General features: G+C 44.2%; 3 pseudogenes; all 3 read left to right on the plus strand.

Moving 5' to 3' along the window:
- The first annotated feature begins 3179 nt into the window (after nt 1-3179).
- Nucleotides 3180-5585, plus strand: LOC136547536 (probable beta-1,4-xylosyltransferase IRX9; annotated as a pseudogene).
- Nucleotides 5586-17150: 11565 nt separating this feature from the next.
- On the plus strand, nt 17151-19689 carry LOC136547537 (uncharacterized; annotated as a pseudogene).
- A 1688-nt stretch (nt 19690-21377) lies between these two features.
- On the plus strand, nt 21378-22861 carry LOC136547538 (elongation factor 1-alpha-like; annotated as a pseudogene).
- The last annotated feature ends 818 nt before the right edge of the window (nt 22862-23679 follow it).

The raw sequence follows: 23679 nt of genomic DNA on the forward strand, positions 1-23679 counted from the left end.
AGAATAAAGGCCTACCGGTCAAAATCTTTGCAAAAATGCAACCATTGCTCCACATATAAAATTATAGCAAGCAACGATACCTAACTCAAATTGCATATATTATATTGTTTAAAACTAAAAATTAGATATATTACAGAATAGAGAATGTATGAGCACTACAAAACTCAGATTGCACATATTATATTGTTTTAAACTAAAAATTAGATAAAAGATTTAAAACTAAAACTTGAAAATTCAAAATGCAAGATGACCAGGAGATAAACAACACAACACTAAGAAAATAATGACGGTCTAAAGTTTCATGGACACAGATAAGAAAAACAGAGAATGTTCAATTCTGCACATTCAACATTGTAACTGAATTGAAGCCACATACTTGATAATATTGCATTACTTCATACGTGTTCAGTTTTGAAACAAAATCAACATGTGCTATATTGCAAACTGACTGTAAGCCTATATGTTTCTATCCAAAAATAGCACAGATTGGAGTTGAAAATCTATAGCTTCTAGCTAAGAAGGAAACCAAGAAAATTAGCACACAAGTGGACCAGCAGAACTTGAATCATATGTATACTTTGCTTGAGTAGCCCTTAATAAATTTCACATGGTTACCAATAATAACTCAGTAGACTAAACATTTCATAATCCTAAACTTTCATGTTGGCGAAAAACAAGAAACCAAATAAAATTCAGATTCAATTATTTATCCACTCATGACTATTGCACAGCTTCGGTCAGCCTCTGGTTGGCCTCGAACAGAGATCACAACTTTCCATGCCTAGCTATGGGATGCAAGAACACTAACCCTAATGAAGACGTGTATTTTCCATGTCACAGAGAGACCCGTTAATGCTATTGACCTCTCTTCTACACATGATACAGTATATTCCTCTTCACAAACTCATTTACACACGTCATTTCTATCCACTTTCCCTTGCCACATGGCAAATGTGAAAAGCATAAAGTACATGTCAGCCTGTGTAATATTGACACATTGTCATGAGCTTTGTGTCCAATCTATGATTCATGAAGTAGCATGGGGTCTGTCTAGATGCCCAGGTTGTCTGCACTGCTGAGCTAATTGCTTGTTTAGGTGAGTTCTCTTAGCTTTTTATCAGGATGCAATTGTGTGCCTAGGCATTTATTCTAGACTTGCAAAGTTGCAACTATATCACCTTGATTAGTTTATTTCATATAAAAATATCTGAGAGCTGGTAGTAGATTCTGCTAAAAACACGTATAATCACCTACGCTCTTCATCCTAATAGCTATAACTCAATAACCTATTCTCTTTATCTTTTTTCCGGATACAACTGTGTCTATGCATTTAGTTGAGATTTGCTTTGGATAGCAGGTCCATCTCAAAATACTCTTGTTCCTTTTTGATAGAAGAGTATGTATGATGCTCCGATTGCTAAACTTATCGGTTGTAAATAACCTTTTAAATTATCAAAGGCACCACATAAGGAATAATAGTTTTTCTGTTTAGTATCCATGTACTTTCCTATCATTTAAACACTGAGGTTAGGCTTCTGCTTCGTGATTGTTGAGGCCGACTATTGCAAAGAAATGATAGCGTAGGGTCTTTCCTATCAAGTTCGTTGCATGGTGGTTGTGCTATACTGCAATTTCTTATACGTCAAGGAGTACTTGGTGAAAGCATCCTTGGTGGACACATCAATATTTTTAGCTGTATAATTTGTCAATTACTTATGCCTAATGTTTCATATCAGTAAGGCAGTTTTGCTTGTGCAGAGTGTAAAAACTATAAGGCATGGCAATGTTATTGAAGGAGACAAGTAACAAAATAAATGGCAGCAAGAAGGGGTTGGCACACCTGGTGGCAGAAGAGCGATGGTGTAGGAGGCATTGAAGAAGCTTGAGTCCACCGCGACGGAGTCCTCGGAGCAGTTGCAGATCGCGAGGGTGTGCAGGATGTGCGAGGCCTCCTCCACCTGCTTCCTCTAATTCTTGTTGCTTCCTCTTCCGCGAGCAGGATGTGCTTCCTCTAGTTTCGCTCGACGGGATGCGGCATCGCGGCCAGAAAAAATAATCACACTCCTTTGTAACATACAAGATCATAAATACCCGAGCAAAGCTTCAGGAACAACAACTTCTACCCTCATCAGGTGCTTTATTCAGTCAAGCACGAGTCATATATTTGAAAAAGTCATAGGATGTTTCAATTGCATAGTATACAAAATTTCTACATTTCAGATAGAAATGCTGACACTTTTTAAGGAGCGGTACTTGGATGAGCTTCTCATTCATTAAACAACACATTTGACAAAGCAGTATGCTTCTACTTTGCTAGTCATATAATGAGTGTTGCAAGCTGGTTACGAGGTATATAGAATATAGACGAAATCAAAAATCTGCAGCCTCGGTTTCCTATGGTTGACCCTCAGGTTCAGTCGCAAAACATCCAGGGAAGATGGAGATGGAGGCATAGGAGGGAGGACAGAGCGCTCAGGTACCTGGTGGTGACGCTCCAGCGACCTAGATCCGAGAGAAGCTTGACCTCGCGTCGCAGATCCGTGGTCGCCGGCTTCCGACGAGGTGGACGGGGCAGAAGCGGATGGGGGGCACCACGAGGATGGAGGATGCTGCGCCAATGCGGGTAGGGAGGAGCCATGCCGCGGGGCGCGCTACAGGGAGAGAGTAGGCGGACAACGATCGGACGACCTCCTGTGGCGGGCCAGTGCAGCTGCGCAGGGAGGGATGGAGCGCGGGTTGCCTGGGGGCGGAGCTCGTCGTGGAGGCGGACCGGAGAGGGCGGGCACGGGCACCTGCGAGCGGACGTGGGCGTAGGGTGGGGGTGTGCGGCGGTGACGCGGCCACCTGTGGGCGAGCGCGGGCGGCGTCGCAGCCAGCTCGAGGTGGGCGCGACCAGCTGTGTGAGGGCGACGACTGGGGCGCTCTGATGTGGAGGTGGGCGGATGTATCGCGGATCGAGACTGAATCACGGGAGCGCTTTTCCTTTTCAATGTTGTCGCAAGGGATGGGTGTCGGAGCGAGGCTGCGAGAACGTAGCAGACAGGACGATGGACCTCACGTGAGAATGTCGCACCAAAACGATGTCCACTCTTTAGTCTTTTTAGTTGTGAGAGATTAGCTTTTCCCCCCACCAGCATGTATTCGTAGCATAGGGTTAGTATCTATCTATCTATCGGTCACCGCTTAACTTGCATTGTTCGCTCCCGCTCCCGCTCCCACAGTCCCACGGTAGAGCTGAGTGCGTGCGACCGCACTTAGCTGCCTAGCTAGCTGAGCGGAGGCAGGCAGGCCGAGCTAGGTAGCGCCATGGCCTCGCCCAAGCATTCTCATCATCGTGCTTCAGCGGCTCCTCCGGCGTCGTCCAACTCCAACTCCAAGCACATGAGCAACAGCAAGCAGCACGCACGGGCGACGAAGCAGCGGCCGCTGTCGCTGCGGCGTGCGATGCTGCATTCGTGCGTGTGCTTCCTGGTGGGTCTCCTGACCGGGTTCGCCCCTTCCGACTGGACCGACGCCTCCTCCCGTGCGGCCGTCCACGCCAACGCCGCCGCCACGGCGCAGGTGTTCCGGGCGCTGAACGCCATGAACAACACGGCGGCGGCGGCGGGGGCACTTGGCCACCTTCTGACGCTGCAGCACTACCAGTCGTACCAGCAGCAGGGGAAGCAGCAGCAGCACCAGCAGCCTCCTCTGGATCTGGTTGTGTGGTGGTGACGACGACCACGACGTCGACGGGGCTTTCGGAGCGCGAGCGGCGGTCGGCGGGGCTGACGCGCACGGCGCACGCTCTGCGTCTGGTGTCCCCTCCCGTGGTGTGGCTGGTGGTGGAGTCCGCCCGGGAGGCGGGTCCCACTGCGCGGTTGCTCCGGCGCACCGGGGTGGTGTACCGGCACCTGACCTACGGGGAGAACTTCACGTCGGAGGCGTGGGAGGAGGAGCGGCACCACCAGAGGAAACAGGCGCTGGCGCACATCGAGCAGCACCGCCTGCGCGGCGTCGTCCTCTTCGCGGGACTCGCCGACGTCTACGACGTCCGCCTGCTGGAACACCTCAGGCACATCAGGTACGTAGCTAGCTAATTTTTCATGATTAATCCGAGTTGTTTTTGCTTTGCTTTGTTGTTGTTAATTTTGCCCATCATCGATACATATAATTTCTACTGCTCCGACCGATGGATATGGATCTTATTATTACTCACTGGCCGTGGCCGCCTGGCCGGCCGGTAATCGTTCGTATCGTATCGTAGTAGTCGAGTGGAACACTATGGGATCCATCAGTGCAACGTTAGTAGGAACACTATGGCCGGCAGGTAATCATTCGCTAGTAGGTCACTGATGGCCGGCCGGTAATCCTCCACATGCGCAGGATGGGTAGGGGGGGGGGGGGGGGGGGGGGGGGGGGCGCTAGAGCCCCTAGCCCCACCGCTGGCTTTGTGCCTGGGTACTACGTTGCAGATTAATTGCATGCACTACCATTAATAATAATAATGATAATCTCGCGTCCCTCGAATTAAGCCATAATTCTGGCGCGTCGTCCGTCGCCTAGCTGCTGCCTGCTAGTAGAGTGTAGGAGAGCACTGTGTCGTCGTCCTCTTCCTCCTTCCCCTGTCCCACCATTTCCCATCCGTAGTATGTCATGCATGTGATCATGTCTCTCACCGGCCGGCACTCACGCCCTGTTTTGAGCGTGACTTGTTGTTCGCTTGGAGTGGAGCTAGAAAAACTTGAGAGATCGAGAGAGCCTTTCTTCTCTTCTCGGCCGCTCACGCATTGGGTGGGGACTACGCTTAGCCTGGTGGTCCCATGCACATTTTTTTTTGTCTCTATGAGCCAATTAATCCGGTTCCAAACAGCCTTCTACGACGAACTTAACATAGCCTCTTCCGATCGCCTTATCCGTCTTTTTAACCTTTTCCATTCCAAATCAATATTTTAAAATAATATGCCCTAACTTTTTTTGATCTAACACTTTTATTAATCGTTGTGTGGTACGACAAAATAATGCTGACACGAAAAGTACCGACGTGGCAGCTCATGTTTTGCCAACTGTGTATCAATCCACATGTATATTTTACGATGCAGCATATAATTATGATTGCATGAATTATATATTGCTGATTTTCCCCCATTCATCCAGGATTCCATCAAGTTTGTGCAAAGGTCGGTGGTGGCAGACTACAACAAAACGAGGCCCATCCCTGAGTACTCCAACTGTTCCCAAATCATGGTCTGGCGTGTCGACACGACGCTGCTCTAGCTAGAGGCCCATTCCATCGTCACACCTACACATGCATGCATCGAGCTAGTATTTACAGTAGCTTGTTCAATTCGTCCATGCGTGCATCATGCACATCGACCCCTTAGGCTCTTGCATGAATGCATGCCTGCCAAGCGCTCACATGAAGATGCATGCATAAAACATAGTAATATACTCCTACTAGAGGACATTAATGAATTAATTTCCTAGCTTAGCTAGTATAGAAGCTCAACGATGAAGAAAGAGAGAGCAATAAAATCGTTGCTTTTCTTCCCGTGTATTCGTGTAGTGAGGCCGGACCAGTGACCAACTCCTTATATACATAATATGTACCCTCCAATATATATACATATAAATACCAATGAGTTATATGAATGGCATATACGTACGTATATGTAAACTTCTGTTACATCAAAACTATTATATTATATACTAGCAAATGCATCCGTGTGTTGCAAAGGGAGATAAATAAATCTTTGTATATCAAAATTGTATTAAAAATAGAAATATGTATTGTCTGCTTTGAATTTTACATTAAGTAACTTGTCGCAATTTTACATTAAGTAACATGGCGCCGACAACCCATCCCTACGGACGTTTCTACTCCCTCTCCCTAACCAATTTTGTTTTGTTCTACTCCGGTTTCATCAGTGGTGGCGTTAGATTTAGTTTTCTGTTTTTTTTTTCTGACTTTGTCGCAATCTTGTTTATTGTGGTATTGATTTGATCCTCTTCCGCCTCAATTTCGTAAGGTAATTTGGTTCGCTGTTATGGTGTTTATTGGTCTGTTTCTACTACTCTGAATTGGCCAATGTATATGTCAAGATACTCCGTGCTATTACCCAGTGCCGGTTCAATGGAATTAACTATGCCAACAGCAGCTTGGGCACCCCTGAGCAAGGAGATCATCAATTTATCAAAAATACATGGGATTGTATTGAAGATCAACACTGGCCTTGTTGACACTGAAGATGACCCCAAGCCAACACATCAGTAGGGCCGACGTCCAAAGAGGTTGCACACAACCTGCAACGCAGCAAGAACGCGGCGTAATCGATCAAACCAATTTAGAGACCGATGTATAGCTTGTTCTCGGACGGAAAAGCTCTCAAACTTCGCCCGGAAAGCCCCGTCAGGGAGGAGCACGTGGAGGATCTCCTAGGACCAGCAAAGCCGCCTAGAATGCCGTTGAATCTCGCCGAGAAACTCAATGAACAGCAAGAACGGTTGAGAGAGGGAAATTAGGGCAAAAGGAGTTAATAGATTGGTTTGCATGACGATTGGATAGATGGAAACTCAATCGGTCATGATCCTCTCATATATATATATATAGGGGTGGTCTTATCCCAGTAGAAAACCTCCCCAAGACTTAATCTCCAAGTTTTCCACGAGTTTAGAAGAGTTGGGATCGAGTTTGGACTCTCCCTGATTCAGAGTGCGAAAATCAGAAGCTCTGACAGGGGGTCAGAAGCTCTGATTTTCGCACAAAGCCAGCACCTCCAGGCGAATATCAGAATTCTGATGGGGGGTTTAGAAGTTCTGATTTCGGCACAAAGCCAGCACTTCTAGGCAAAAATCAGAAGTTCTGATAGTGGGCCAGAAGTTTTGATTTCCGCACAAACTCAGAACCTCTAAGCGAAAATCAGACGTTCTGATAGAGGTTCGAAGTTCTGGTAGGGTGAGATTTTCTTGAGGAAACAACTCCTTCATCCAGACTCCGAATGAGACGTTCCATATATGTTTTTTGACCGTCTCGACGAGAGGAACGCAATGGTGAAGTCTGTTCCAAATTTTGACAACTTCACAAAATAGATAATTTTGGTTGTCAACAGGCCTATCATTCTCCAGCACCACTTTGCGCTCCGAATTCGTTTCGACATTCGATGCTACACGTGGTTCGCCGATAATCACGTTCTTGCCTTAGGCTTTATCGGCTTGCTCTGGACGAATCAAAATAGCGGTCGCCCCTACTTCAACCATGTGCATGGGAAAAGGGGTCTTATCAACTTGTATTTCAGTGAGACTCAATCGTCCCTCATTAAGGACCGATAACATTGCAATCATTAGTGGCATGAGAAAAAGAATTTTGATATTTGCAATAAGCCCTTCTCTTTAACTCATCAGCCGAAGGCAATGTATAATTGATTCTAATATAACCGAATTTTAATAATTTATCAAAGATTCGGTCACATTTAGAGAAATCAAAAGTAAATTTCATTTCATCGTTTCGATTTTTATTAATCGGCTTGAGAGGACACATAACCAATTTATTCTCTGATGGTCATTTAATTTCAGCAGCTAAACATTCTTTATTATCATCATCGGAACAGTCACCGACAAAATGCATATTCTGACGATGAGATTTACAAGCACCACGAGACTCTTTAAGGCGCAATTCAATTAAAATGGCCTTTTGCATAAGTTGATTAACATTATGAAACTCATAATGCTCAAGCTTTTCTCTGGTACTAGAACGTAAACCAGCAAAGTATAAATCAGTTAAATCTCTTTTAGAAATTGTCGCTGTTTTCAGACCACCGACGAGTAAATTTGTATTTGCGCGTCTAGCTCAGATGGTGTGCTCGGAGGACACAAGGGTTTATACTGGTTCGGGCGGAACGTCCCTACGTCCAGTTCACTGCTGCTCATGTTACCAGCACTTGGTTTACAATAGGGGTTACAAACAGGCGAGAGAGGTAGAGGATCCCAAGTCTCTGGTGGAAGGAGTGAACAGGTGCTGAGAGATTGCTTGCCGCTCAGCCGTGTGCTCGTGTCATGCTCTTGTGTCTCGATCTCTCCTTTCATGGGGCGCCCTGCTTCCCCTTTTATAGGCGAAGGGAAAGCACGGGTTACAGAAGAGGAAAATTTCTTTTTTCTTAGGAATTGGTTAATGCTTTTCTAATTTAATTTCTGAGCTAAACTTGTAGACTTAATATAAAATCGTATTGGTGTCCAAAAATTAAGAAACTAATTTTGTTAGGTTCCTAAAATCATGATCTACCTGTTAATATGACTTGTTCACATAATTTCATAGTATTTTCAGGAGTTGTCTAATTGAATTGAGATGCTTAATATTGTTAAGATATAAACTTGTAGGAATTTTTGTAATAAATTGGTAATAGTGTTGGCTCTAAAAATTTCACAGTAAATTCTTAATATTATTAGGTGCTCACTGTAATTTTTGTAGCTCCATAATAAATGACTTGCTAAGATAGCTAAGGAGCTCTAGTTCGAATATATATATATATATATATATATATATATATATATATATATATATATATATATATATATATATATATATATATATATATATATATATATATATATATTAAAACAATGAAATAAAGAAACACCTTGAAAGTCTAAAGCTAAAACACTTATCGAGAAATAACGCCTTATTCGACAACATGGATACGTGGCCTAGTACGTTAGTCATTAGAGCTAGCTCATTAGCGTGACAGGCGTAAACGTATTTTAAGAGTTGCGGTTGCCGTTGATTAATTACGTCTCTGTGTTGCATCCACATATATCATAATAGGGATAATGATGGATCGTGGAGTCGGCCGGAGAAGCAAAAAAGATGGTGCCTTGATGATCATGCCATCATGATGGAGTGCTAACTTTTGGTTATATCTTATCCAGGCAAGCCCCGGTGCATAACCCCTATTATTCTGCACTTTATTTTATGCTTGTACATAAAGTTTTAATGAGTTGAATGAAACCCACTTGCATACATATATCCTTATCTTATGAGTCTTTCTAGTATGGTAGGATCATGTACTGCTTTGCTATAGGACTTCGGTAGAAGTCGAGTGATTACCTATCACTCGCGAGAGATAGGAAAGATATTATTATTGTTATTACCATATTACTACCACATAGAATATATATGGATGATAATTGGAGATCGGGCGGGATTGTACATTGGATTTAGACTTGGTTAGGCATCTGAGCGAGGCTCCGGTTGCATTTGTCCCACCTGAGTCGATTGAGGACCGTCCGTTGCTGTGGATGGTAATCAGGTCATAGACTTATTTTCCTTAGCACATACTTGCTTATGGGAGCAGGAAGACTTGTTACTCTATTGTCATGGGTTCTGGCTCTTTCTGAACCAGCTTTTAGGGGTGGGTACTAGATGGAGGTCTAAGCTCCATACTGAGACCGAGTCTCAAGTGTTTGGGGCTTGGAGTCCAAATTTGGACGGGACCTAGACCCCATGATAGGAGTGGAATAGATTGGTCTTGTTTGTGCTTGGGGCACAAGCGAGACGTGTGTTTTGGGGTACACAGCTAGAATGCATTGATTCATGAATCGCCGTTTCTTTTGATATGGTACCGACTTGGCTATGGTCTAGCACCGTAGTAAGAACTAGAATATGAAAGATGGTAAAATGGTTCCGATTGCTTACCAAATGTTTGAAAGTAGCATAGGTGCTTACTTAGAATGATTAGCTAATTAACTAAAAATAACTGCTAAAAACTTTGAACATAAGGATGCACCATTAGTAATGCTTCCTGCAAATGCAATAAACCAGCAAGCTAAATAAGCCTTACTATCGGCGCAAAAATGTGGCGATGCGCCTGACACACTACAAGCTAGAACGATCTGGGCAGAGTTAACCCGGAGATCTGCTTGGCTTCAACACAGGACCGATCGATCCTGAAAGTCCCACCGAGCGTGCCAAAAAGTGTGTCGGCGCAAAAATGTGGCGATGCGCCTGACACACTACAATCCGGAATGATCTGGGCGGAGTCAATCCAGAGATCTACTTGGCTTCAACACAGGACAAGTCGATCCTGAAAATCCTAAAAGCGTGCTAGTCAATTAGACCTGCAATTAATAAGGAGAGAAAATTTTATCAATATTTTAGGGTGGAATATTCCGATGTTGCCCAGATAGTTCCAAGTATTCTGCTTCAAGAGCAACCAAATAGGGGAATCGACTAGATAGCTGATACGAAGAGAAATCGAATGTTAAGGACTGTGATGCTCATGGGTCATGATTAATTTATGATAATAAGTACAATGCATCCAGATATAAGTAACATCATCAGCTAGATGAATATAACTAGTGTAAAGCATTGAGTCGATAAATTTAACAAGAAAATATATAACATGCGAACAAATCGACTATCTAGTACAAATGAATCTACAAACACTCTGAATCTAATCTGTTATCATCAACAGTAAGGTTCGACCAGATCGATGCAGCTATGATAATGATAACAAACTAAAGTCAAAGAATCCATAAAACCATCTATATATTGACAGGCTCATGAAAGCGTGCCATATATGTGAAAGCACAGGCGAATCGGCTAAAATAGCCGATTGCATGCATAGCAAACATACATAGTACACATCTCGACCATGAAAAAAACCACTAATCGATAATCTCTAACCCAAAGTCTTACCAGTGAGGTTCGACCGGATCGATGCAGCTATGGTAGTATCATTAGATTGGATCTCATTAACTAGTGAGTTTATTCAGGATTGAAACATGTCTTTGAATACATACTATGTTTGATTGGAATAGAGATAAAACAGTCGATCTAGCATAATCAAGTCATCAATCATAAGATTCAAAGCGTGACAAGACTAGAAGATGGCCAATTGTGATGATATGATGCTGATCTATTTCTATCTCAATCAGGTGATTTGTTATAATTAATAGGACATTAATTATAACAAGATTGATAACTGGTGAATCAGCCAAAAATAGCAGAAAAAACTTACTAATCTTAGCATATTCGATAACTGGTGATATTGTATTAAACAACAAGTTGTTTAACACAATATCGATAACTTTGATCTATATTATGATTCGTAAGAGATCAATCAGCTGATGCAGCCTTAAAAATAATGATACAGATCGATAACTAACTTATATTATACTCGTAAAAGATCAATCGGCTGATGCAGCTTTACAAGTATGGTACAAGTCATAACGGTACTCACAGACAAGCCGGAGGTCGATCGGTCAATGCCGCCCTGCTTGTTGAAGAACTCGTCGAGATCTACGGTACTCCTACTCCTAAGGGTTGGCATGAAGCCAGAAAAGTAATTATATTGATTGATTATGAGCTCTCCTTTTACAATAACCAGGGTCTAATATTTATACCCGGAACCTAAACATGAATCCTACTCAAATACGACTCATTACAATTCTTGGAACAAAAGAAAACATTCCTAAAATAACTTGGACCCTAATCTTTTCCTTTTTGTAGAGTCCAACATATTTTTCCCCGACGCCATCCATACGTAGTCCATCGACGTTATCTGCTGACGTCATCTATAAAATAGCCGATTCTGACACTGCCTCAAAACCAGGCTAATATCGATTCACATCTGATTGATTCCTTGATGATACAATCTTAGAAGTTTCGAGTTCCCACTTTCTTCTTTCCAAATTTTGGTGTAAACATATGCCCCCAATTTTAGGATAAAAATGATTTTATTCCAAAATTTCTACTTACCTGCTCACCGTGTCGTAACCGTTTATTCCGAAATATACGCGCGACTCTTGATTTCTTGGTACGAATTTTATATAGTACCCCAATAGTATTATTTCCAACTCACTCGGCCTATTCACTTTCCCCTTCTTTCTCGAGCAAGCCTCAACAACCAAAGCCGCCATCACTAAGGCCTTAACCCTAGTAAATCCTCTGCTCTATCAAACTGTTATTCAAGTAACCTTCCTTAGATTCAGATCCATTTTGGCTACGATGGAGACCAGCGACCACGTCCCATAAGTATGCTTTCAAGTTCCCGTCTTCCAAGTATTAGCCATTACCCTATATTTCCATTTCTCAAATTTATTCTATCTAGTTTCTAGGAAATGAAGAATGAAATTTTAATTCCATCAGCTGTTGTTCCCAATGTCTATTATCTTGGGCCTATGGGTGATCCTGATCCATCTGACTTTATCAGTCAAGAAACCAATTGAATCCCCTTCAAACAATCTGTAGTAGATTGGTCCTCCTAGAACACTAAAACTTCCTTTAGAAACTGGCCCAAAATACCTAAGGGATGGAGAGATTGGTTTCATAGAGTATCGGAGGAAAAGGCTGGAGATTGGGAGATTTATGACTTGAATCAATGATTGACACTCTCACTGTCTGGAATGGAGAGGAATGATTCACTTCTGATTTCTGCATCTTATTTCTGGTCCAACACCTTAAATGCTTTCGTTTTTTGTCACGGCCCAATTGAAAGGTCCTAATATGGCTAGAGGGGGGTGAATAGCCTATTTAAAAATCTACAAATCAACTAGAGCAATTTGATTAGTATGATAAATAGCGCAATGCAAACTTGCTCTAGCTCTACAAGGGTTGTAAGCCACTTATCCAACAATTCTAGTTGCAATGATTACTTAGACACACAAACTTGCTATGTAATTACTCACTAAGAGCTCTCAATCTTGCTACTCTAAAGAGCTCAACTAGATGAATGTAAATAATAAAGCAAGCTCTCAATTCTAATTACACTAAAGAGCTTGTATCAACTAGTTTGCAAGAATGTAAGTAAGTGAGTAGAGTGATTATACCGACGTGTAGGGGATGAACCAATCACGAGATGAATATATATCCAATCACCGGGAGAATGCAAATGACAAGAGACAACCGATTTTTCTCCTGAGGTTCACGTGCTTGCCAACATGCTAGTCCCCGTTGTGTCGACCAACACTTGGTGGTTCGGCGGCTAAGAGGTGTTTCACAAACCTCGTCCACACAATTGGACACCGCAAGAACTGACCCATAAGTGAGGTAACTCAATGACACGAGCAATTTACTAGAGTTACCTTTCGGCGCTCTGCCGGGGAAGGTACAACTCCCCTCACAATCACCGGAGACGGCCACGAACAATCACCAACTCGTGCCGATCCTCCACCGCTGCACCGAGCCGTCTAGGTGGTGGCAACCACCAAGAGTAACAAGCGAAATCCGTAGCGCGACACGAATACCAAGTGCCTCTAGATGCAATCACTCAAGCAATGCACTTGGATTCTCTCCCAATCTCACAAAGATGATGAATCAATGATGGAGATGAGTGGGAGGACTTTGGCTAAGCTCACAAGGTTGCTATGTCAATGAAAATATGCAAGAGAGCTCCCTTGAGCCAGCCATGGGGCTATAAATAGAGCCCAATCAAATAGAGCCGTTATACCCCTTCACTGGGCAAAACACGCTCTAACCGGATGCTCCGGTCATACTGACTGGACTCTAGACCCAGCGTCCGGTCAACCGATGTAAGCCACGTGTCATCCTGCGTTCAACAGGAGTCGTCTGATCTTAACGATCATGACATGACCGGACGCGTCAGTTACAAAGTGACCAGACGCTGGATCTCAGCGTCCGGTCGTTTCCAGTAAGCTCCCCGAGGCGTATTTCTTTGACCGGACGCGTCCGGTCCACCTTGACCGGACACAGACCAGTGTCCGGTGCTAAACCCTAGTCACTGTGTCGCCATGTCAGTTTGATCGGACGCAGAAACCAGCGTCCAGTGCATCTCAGGTCCAGCGTCCGGTCAGTTGACCGACGCCAGCATCTTCGCGATCAACTCTTTTTCACTTCTAACTTCTTCACCCTTGCTCCAATGAGCCAACCACAAGAATTTGCATCCGGCGCAATAGAAAATAGGCATTCCATTTTCCCGAAAGCGCCGAATCCCGCCTCGCAAGCTCGGCCCTACAAACACCACCTCCTTTGTAGATGTGCCAACACCACCAAGTGTATCATCTTATGCACAAGTGTTAGCATATTTTCATAAACATTTTCAAGGGTGTTAGCACTCCACTAGATCCTAAATGCATATGCAATGAGTTAGAGCATCTAGTGGCACTTTGATAACCATTTGCCGATACGAGTTTCACTCCTCTTAATAGTACGACTATCTATCCTAAATGTGATCATACTCACTAAGTGTCATTATCACTAAAACAAAATGGCTCCTACATTTTATACCTTTGCTTTGAGCCTTTTGTTTTTCTCTTTCTTCTTTTCCAAGTTTAAGCATTTGACCATCACTATGCCATCACCATTGTCATGATCTTCACCATTGCTTCATCACTTGGAGTAGTGCTACCTATCTCATAATCATCTTGATAAACTAGGTTAGTACTTAGGGTTTCATCAATTAACCAAAACCAAACTAGAGCTTTCACCAATGACCATCACTTTGGTCGATGTTTATATGTTGACCGGCCTTAGAATAATAGGATCAATGCAACCTTATGAGTTCTTAAGTGCTAGATCTAAGAAACTAGCCAAAATATTAGACTGCACAGGATGGGCAAGCTATATTCTGAACCACATTGGAGACGGATCAACTGTTGCCGAAAGGGAACATGTAGCTTTCTTGAACATGTGGCTGGAAAGATTCATCTTTTGTGGATCATCTTATTGTCCAACTTTCAATCATAAATGTCTGGCAGAGCGTCTAGCAGCTGGCAATGAAATTCCTCTTGGAAAATACCTGCTAGGATCTGCTTATCATCTGATGCACCAGGTAGTTGTCTAGTTGCTGAAGAATAAACCAGTGCATACCATTAGTGGCCCTTGGTGGTTGATACAACTATGGCTGAACCTGTATATGCACAAGATTGTAAGACCCAATCTCAGAAATCTGAGCTTTCCTTCTTCCAACTTTGCTGAAGATTACAAAGGAAAAGAAGGAAGAATTCGATAGTGTATGAATTATGGTGAGGCTGCATCAGCCATAACAATTGATGTTGATGTAGGCCATCTCTTTAAGAAATTCTACAGAGGATTTGATGCAAACATCTTGATTTGGTTGCCTTATGACGAAGATGAAGACAATAAATTAGTTCTGCCTTCTTCATGAACTCGTCTTTGAGACTGCCATAATGAGGATTGTCTTTGTGCTTGTTTTTGCTTTATAGACGATACATATTATATCAGCTTTCACCCCTTTAAGTCTCAAATAAGTTGGGGTAGGCTAGAGTTGAAACCCAGTAGAAGCAATCAAGGTTCAGGCACGTGAATAACTATTTTCCAAGCACTCCGATCTAAGGCCAAGTCTTTGGGTATATTCCATCCTTTCAAGTCTCCTTTTATTGCCTCTACCCAAGTCAACTTCGGTCTTCCTTTGCCTCTCTTCATGTTACTATCCTGGCATAGGATTTCACTATGCACCGATGCCTCTGGAGACCTCCGTTGGACATGTCCAAACCATCTCAACCGGTGTTGGACAAGCTTTTCTTCAATTGGTCAATATTTATTAACATGACATGGCAGAGTCTTATTCTATCGAGTAGCTTAGTTTATACTAGTATATATCATTATTATTTGTTCTTGCTGTAACTATCTTTATATATCTTAATTCTACAATTGTGTACTCAGCTTGGTTGCTCTTCATCCATTCTATATGAATTATTACTAATTATAGATCAATAAAACTGAATGCACGCATACGGTCTCTATTTTCTTGATGGCTAACTATGTTGCCTTTGCTACTCGAAAGAAAAGAACAATTAATCTAGCAGTTTCCTTATATATGCTTTTCATTTGCTTAGTTTTTTTAATTTACTGTTTTCTAATCTGCTTATGTATGCTTTTAATTTGCTTAGTCGATCAATGGCGACAACTGTTATGTTAGTTTTTTTAATTTACTGCTAGTCAATCAATGGCCACAAGGTGAGTGCATGCTATAATATAGGGTTATTTGGTTTCTTGCCATTATAATTTGTCAAGTTTTGAAGAATGCCATTACTTTTCGTCTTATTGGAAATTTGCCATTGCTATTCTGGTTCTCCCTCTCTCTTGCCCTTTGCTACGTCTGGAGCGTAGATGGGCCCACCTGCAGGCGCCGTATATGGGTATTGGGCCGTAATGCCCCTGTGCCAGACGCTAAGGCAGCACGCCGCCATTCTTCTCAGTCGACCCCGTTCTTCTCTCGCCTTCTTCCCCCTTCTCTGCCACACGCCCGCGCCACCATCCCTTCTTCTCCCCTCATCCCTCCGACCAAACCCTAACCCCATCTATTTCCCCAGCGAACTAGGCGTGAGCGGTGGCGGCGAATCGAGGAGTGGCTTGCGGCGGCGATTGGAGGTGGTGGCGACGGAGACAAACCCTAACCTCGTGTCCACTGGAGGTGATGGAGGCACCCTGATGGCGGGGAGCTCAGTCTTAGCGCCTTCGTGCGCGTCCACTGCTCCGGCGGTGATAGAGGACAGCGGCAGTAGGTACCCTTTCTGCATCCTTCGTCTCCATGTTTGTGCTAGAGGTGGGATGTTTGATTTGGGGGTATTCTAATGATTTGTGCATTTGATTTGGGGATGAATTTACTGCTTCTTAGGGGTGAGATGTTTGCGCTAGAGGTTAAAGTCGAAGCTTTTGCTTCCAAAGACTCGACTGGTAGGAAATCATACACAAAAGGCCGAGTGTTTGAGTGGGATGTGGAGTATGGGTCACTGACACTAGACTTGCTGTTGAAACATCTGGCAACTGAAATGAATCTTTGTAGTAACCAGACACCCACTGTTTGGTTCTTTGACAAAAGATTGAATGAGGATGTCAGACTAGTTGATGAGATATAGATGGTTGATTTGTTTGAAATGCATAAGGAGGAGATGAGCTGCCATGTTATAGTAGGTGTATTTGATAGTGCAATTTGTGTGGAACCTGAGTTTGATGCACTGCAGCCTCTCTGTGTGGTTCCTCCTGATGATGCAGCAGAATTAGGCACTCATGATGCTAACATGTCTAAACAACCCAATAGTGGTGGTCCTAAGAATCCAGAGGTGGCTGATGAGTTAGAGCCAGATAGAGAGGCAACTAGAGAGCTAGATTTAGAGGCAGCTAGAGAGCTAGATAGAGAGGCAGCTAGAGAGCCAGATATCTTTGATAACGATGAAGAGTACGTGGGAGTTGATGATGAGGCCATGTATGATGAAGCGCCACCTACTGAGTTTGCACAGCCACAACCGTTTGATAATGCTAACACTCATGCTGCTGCTGATCCATCTGATGACTTTGTCCATGTTGAGGCAAAGGTGGATGATGCTAATCCTCTGGAGATCAGGGTATTGCATGACCCTGAGAACCCGAAGATTGTGAAGGGGGAGCTGTTTCCTGATATCATTTCATTCAGGAAAGTATTAAGACATTATGCTGTGAAGACTGGGTTTGAGCTTGCTCCTAGTTACAAAAGTGACAAGCAAAGGTTCATAGCAAAGTGTGCTGCTGAGGGATGCCCTTGGCGTATACATGCTTCCACCATTTTTTATAAGAAAACTGTACATGTACATTTCTTTTCTGATTTGTGATGTATCATTGTCTCTGTTAACATGTATTATTGTCTGTTAACCCTTATCTTTTACCCTATGCTATTGTAGATCAAAAAACTTCCTGCTGCCCACAATTGTCCTACCACCAAGCTAAGAGAAGGGAAAATGGCCAGTCAGGGCTGGTGTGCAGATAGGATTGGAGATTGGGTTAAGAATAACCCAACAAAGGGAGCAAAGGAGGCAAAGAAAAAATTGGAGGGTGACTTTGGAATAAAGTTGAAGTACTCAAAAGTGTGGTCTGGTTTGAAGGTAGCCTTGGATCAGATACATGGTAAGTATGAGGAAAGCTTTCAACTTCTTTTCAATTGGGCTGCACAGCTAGAAATAAGTTCACCTAGAAGTAGAGTACAAATAGAGTTGGAGAAGATTGGTAAGAAGAATAGGTTCAAGAGGGTTTTTGTTGCTTTGAAGCCATGCATTGATGGATTACTAGCTGGTTGTAGACCCTTTGTAGGAGTAGATGCATCTTTTCTGAATGAAAAGTATACTGGATAGTTGGCTTCAGCAACAGGTGTTGATGGGCATAACTGGTTGTACCATATTGCATTTGGTGTGTTTCACTCAGAGACAGAGGACAACTGGAAGTGGTTCTTAGAGAATTTGCACAGTGTCATAGGAGACACTCTAGGACTAGTAATATGTAGTGATGCTTGTAAAGGGTTAGAGACAGCTGCGGGGGCTATTTTCCCACAGGCTGAAAATAGGGAGTGCTCAAGGCACATGTACAATAACTTCATAAAACACTTCTCAGGGGATGTTTTCACTGACCATCTGTATCCTGCTACAAGGAACTACACAGAAGGCATGTTTAGGTGGCATATGAAGAAAATCTTTGAGTTTGCTCCAGCTGCTATTGACTACCTTCAGAAGCATCATCCTAGGATATGGTACAGATGTGGCTTCTCTAAGGAGAGTAAATGTGATTATTTAACAAATAATGTCTCTGAGAGCTTCAATGCTCAAATCAAGGACTTCAAAGGACTGCATATCCATGAGTTAGTTAACAGGATAAGAGAGATGATAATGGAGAAAAGGTACATAAGGAAGAAGATTGCACAGAAATGGGGAGATGGAATCCTTCCTGATGTCATGAAGGACTTGAACCTGATAAGCAAAAATCTAAAAGTTGTGAAGGTTAAAGTCAGTGATGATGAATTTGCAGAGGTAACACTGCTTGATGACTGGAATAACCATAAACGGCACACAACTGATCTTAAGATTCAGAGGTGTTCATGCAGGGAATGGTAGGTAACTGGCAAGCCATGCAAGCATGCCTTGGCTTGGATCTTGTCCAATAGAGGTATGCAGGTAGCTGACTTTGTGCATGATTATTACTCTATTGCTAAGTTTAGAGCTGCCTATGAAGGTAGAGTAGAACCAATGCTAGATAGATCCCAATGGCCACAAGTTGATCTTGGGTACAAGGTTTTCCCACCATTACTAGGAAGAGCAGCAGGTCGGCCAAAGGTTGTGAGGCAAAGAGGGTGCCTATAGAATAGGGCCAACAAGAAGAAAGTTAGATGTAAAAGGTGTGGAGGTTTTGGCCACTTCTCCAAGACTTGCAAGCTTGAAATGGTTGGAGAGGATGGTAAGACTGCTAGCACAAATAAAAGGTTAACATGAATTTCACTTATCTTCTACCATTTGTATTCTTTTCATCAAATAAAAGGTTAACATCAATTTTACTAATCTTCTGTCCTATGTGTGTACACAAGAAGAGACCACATGATGATACTGCTAGACCATCGAAGGTGAAGAAGAATAAAGCACCAAAGAAGAAGAAAACCCCTAAGAAGAAAAAAACACCTCTGAAAAAGAGGCAGAAAAAGGATGCTGCTGCTCCTCCAGCAAGGGTTGTGAGAAGCCTGATGGACCTCCTCTCTGCTGGATAGTGAGACTATGATGATTGTGATGGCCTTTTGTAATGCCTATGATGGCCTTTTGTGAACTGGATGTACTGTTAGCTGTAATGCCGGTAACTGGCTGAATCGATGAACTGTATGTACTAGAATAAGCTGAATCGATGTACTGTTAGCTATAATGCCTGTGATGGCCTTTTGTGATGTCTGTAATGCTTGAGTACTTGAACAAGCTTGAAATGCTACTATCAATAATATTGTCAGTATGCCTGTGACTTCATGCAGTTCTCTTTTAGTAGTATTTGTTGCTTTTGCTGTCATATGTACCTATGAATGGGTCATGCTCTATGTAGTGCTTAGCACACAGATATTACCCTATACAATGTTTATCCTATGTGCTCTATGCAGAATTATTTTCCTTTTTAGGAGAAAAAAATAAAGAAACATATATGCTTCTTTGCTCATGCAACATGGCCACACATAACACACCATTGTTTTTTATCACTTCATCGACAAAATAAACAGAAAAGGTACTCAATTTCTGCATATACTGTCAGCACATTACTAAATATGTTGAAATAATTCAGTGTCAGGTTCAAGAAGCTTACAAAATCACTTCAGAGAAGGATGTTGTCTGTCATTTGTCATTTGATGCTATATATTATACGGTCTGTCTCTTGGTTCTCTTTCACTTGGCCAATTGGATTACAACCAGAGCACAAGTATGAGACCAATTATTTGAAAAACTTTCAGATTTCATTCATCAAGTTCAGGCACTGGTACATTCAACAGATAATGAAGGGTGAAAGCTTACAACAGCTAAGACCAACAGAAGCTACATTGCATACAATTCACTACTTCCAAAGTTTGCTCATAACACAACCAATAGCTACACCTACACAAACTGTTGCTATAACAACATAATCCATCTTGATCTTCTGAACTTGCGCCTTCACCAGCGAAAGATCAATCACAACACTATCAAGTTTCTGCTTCATTTCATTGAGTTCTAGCTTCAGGTCGAAAATGAGCTCGACAGACCCATGTCCACCTTCTCCTGAACTCAAATGGCTCACCTTCTTCGATCGATCCTGCTGATGCTGCTCTGGGTTGCGTACAAATGCAACGTACTGCGCCTCGGACATTATGATGCCACATGTTGTTGGGTCACCCTGCATCCCACAAAACCCTAGCCGCATGAAAAACATCTAAGAAACTCCAAATTGAACACAAATTGACTTACTTTGATGTTGTTTGGGCACTTGACGAAGGTCTTGCCATAAGTGGCACGCTAGTTGCTTCTGATTCGTACCAACTGAATTCGGCAATCCGGGCACTCTACGAGTGGGGGCAGCAGCGGGCTCTTGATCCCCCAGTCCGCCGAGCTGGAGCTGGCCGTCGCGGCTCCACTAACCTAGTTTCCAATCATCTGCGGCAATGGCAGGTGGCGCGAGCGTTGGCGGCGAGATGTGCAGGTTAGGGTTTGTCTCCGTCGCCACCACCTCCAATCGCCGCCGCCAACCACTCCTCGATTCACCGCCACCCCTCACGCCTGGTTCGCTGGGGAAATAGATGGGGTTAGGGTTTGGTCGGAGGGATGAGGGGAGAAGAAGGGACGGTGGCGCGGGCGTGCGGCAGAGAAGGGGGAAGAGGCGAGAGAAGAACGGGGTCGACTGAGAAGAACGGCGGCGTGCTGCCTTAGCGTCTGGCATAGGGGCATTACGGCCCAATACCCAAATACGGCGCCTGCAGGTGGGCCCGTCTACGCTCCAGACGTAGCAAAGGGCAAGAGAGAGGGAGAACCAGAATAGCAATGGCAAATTTCCAATAAGACGAAAAGTAATGGCGTTCTTCAAAACTTGACAAATTATAATGGCAAGAAACCAAATAACCCTTCTGCTGCTGTGATTGTGAATCACAAATACATACAGCTATTAGTCAGCTGCCCCTGTCGCCATGGGGAAGGAGAAGGTTCACATCCACATTGTGGTGATTGGCCATGTCGACTCCGGCAAGTCCACCACCAGCCACCTCATCTACAAGCTTGGAGGCATTGACAAGCGTGTCATCGAGAGGTTTGAGAAGGAGGCAGCCGAGATGGACAAGAGGTCCTTCAAGTACGCCTGGGTGCTTGACAAGCTCAAGGCCGAGCGCGAGAGGGGCATCACCATCGACATTGCCCTGTGGAAGTTTGAGACCACCAAGTACTACTGCACCGTGATTGACGCTCCTGGGCACCGTGACTTCATCAAGAACATGATCACCGGCACCTCCCAGGCTGACTGTGCCGTGCTCATCATTGACTCCACCACTGGTGGCTTCGAGGCCGGTATCTCCAAGGACGGCCAGACCCGTGAGCACGCGCTCCTTGCTTTCACTCTTGGGGTGAGGCAGATGATCTGCTGCTGCAACAAGGTATACATATAGTTCAGTTCTTCTCTTCCTGGTTATATATACTCTATAGTAAAGTAATCAACTACTACTTTCTTGTGTATAATAAATCAAATCATGGACGATGGATCAGATGGACGCCACCACCCCCAAGTACTCCAAGGCTCGGTACGACGAGATCGTCAAGGAAGTGGGGTCGTACCTGAAGAAGGTTGGGTACAACCCGGACAAGATCCCCTTCGTGCACATCTCCGGGTTCGAGGGTGACAACATGATCGAGAGGTCGACGAACCTGGACTGGTACAAGGGCCCCACCCTCAGATCAACGAGCCCAAGCGGCCCTCGGACAAGCCCCTGCGGCTCCCCCTGTACAAGATCGGCGGCATCGGCATCGGCACCGTCCCCGTGGGCCGCGTGGAGACGGGCCTCCTGAAGCCCGGCATGCATAGTGGTCACCTTTGGTCCCACGGGCCTGACGACGGAGGTCAAGTCGGTGGAGATGCACCACGAGACGATGCAGGAGGCGCTGCCCGGCGACAACGTCGGCTTCAAGGACCTGAAGCGCGGCTACGTGGCGTCCAACTCCAAGGACGACCCCGCCAAGGAGGCTGCCAGCTTCACGGCGCAGGTGATCATCATGAACCACCCGGGGCAGATCGGCAACGGCTACGCCCCGGTGCTGGACTGCCACACGTACACGTCCCACATCGCCGTCAAGTTCTCGGAGCTGCTCACCAAGATCGACCCCAAGTTCCTCAAGAACGGCGACGCCGGCTTCGTCAAGATGCCATGGTGGTGGAGACCTTCTCGGAGTATCCTCCGCTCGCGACATGAGGCAGACGGTGGCCGTGGGCGTGATAAAGAGCGCGGAGAAGAAGGACCCGACGGGAGCCAAGGTGACCAAGGCGGCTTGCCAAGAAGAAATGATGATGATGGTCCTGATCCATGCCTGCTGGTTGAACTGGAGTGTTATTAGCAAAACGCAATATACAGGAGTAGTTACCAAAGTACAATTTTAATTAGTCATCGGGTGTGGTGGGTTATGCATGTTAGGCCTTTGATGGTTCGTTGAGTGACAGTGTGTGTCGAGGCGGTTGTGTCCGTGATTGGGTTATCATAATATAAATAATAATATATGCCTATACATATTGGATTTTGTTATTATCATGACAAGTTTCGAGAGCTATGATGACTCGTCTCTCGACTATGAGGTGTGCCTGCCCTGCCCCTGCCCGTACCCTGGTGTGCAGATGTCAATTGCTTGCATTGCCAGCAGCTAATTAACTTGTTGTGTTGTGTTAGTGTGTGTTGACCTTGGTACTCTGCCATTCTGCTGTTGATGGTCTCAATCAAATCTATCTGATAGGGTCTGTGTCGGTACTCTGCCGGCCATTCTGATCTCACATCTGATGCGTTGCTGTGCTTGCTAATTCTTCAACGCTTGACTAACCAAGGGCCTGGCACGCTTCCTGCAAACTTAATCACATTCACCCGATTAGTGTATTTATTTATTTACTCACGAGATGCGTCTCAACAATATGTGCTGTCGCAGCCCTGCTGCTGCTGCCCTCTGCTCTCTGCTCTGCCGCCTCTTTCACTCTTCAGCTTCACCACGTACTGGCGGTATGCAGCTGTAATTTGATTGCAAATCGATTTTGACTGGAACCGGATTTGCTTTGCTGCTGGATTGGAACCAGATTTGCTTTGCTGCTGGTCCTAACTAAATGAATTCAACTGCTAGAGTGCTAGATCAGTTCCTTTCTTTTTCGTTTTATTTTTTGGCTGAATCTCCTGCTGCGATCAGGTCAGGTTAGGGGGGTTTTTTTTTTTACAACAGGTCAAGTTAGGTTTGGAATGAACACTAGCT

Source organism: Miscanthus floridulus, chromosome 3 (genome assembly GCF_019320115.1).
Source record: "Miscanthus floridulus cultivar M001 chromosome 3, ASM1932011v1, whole genome shotgun sequence".
NCBI lineage: Eukaryota > Viridiplantae > Streptophyta > Magnoliopsida > Poales > Poaceae > Miscanthus > Miscanthus floridulus.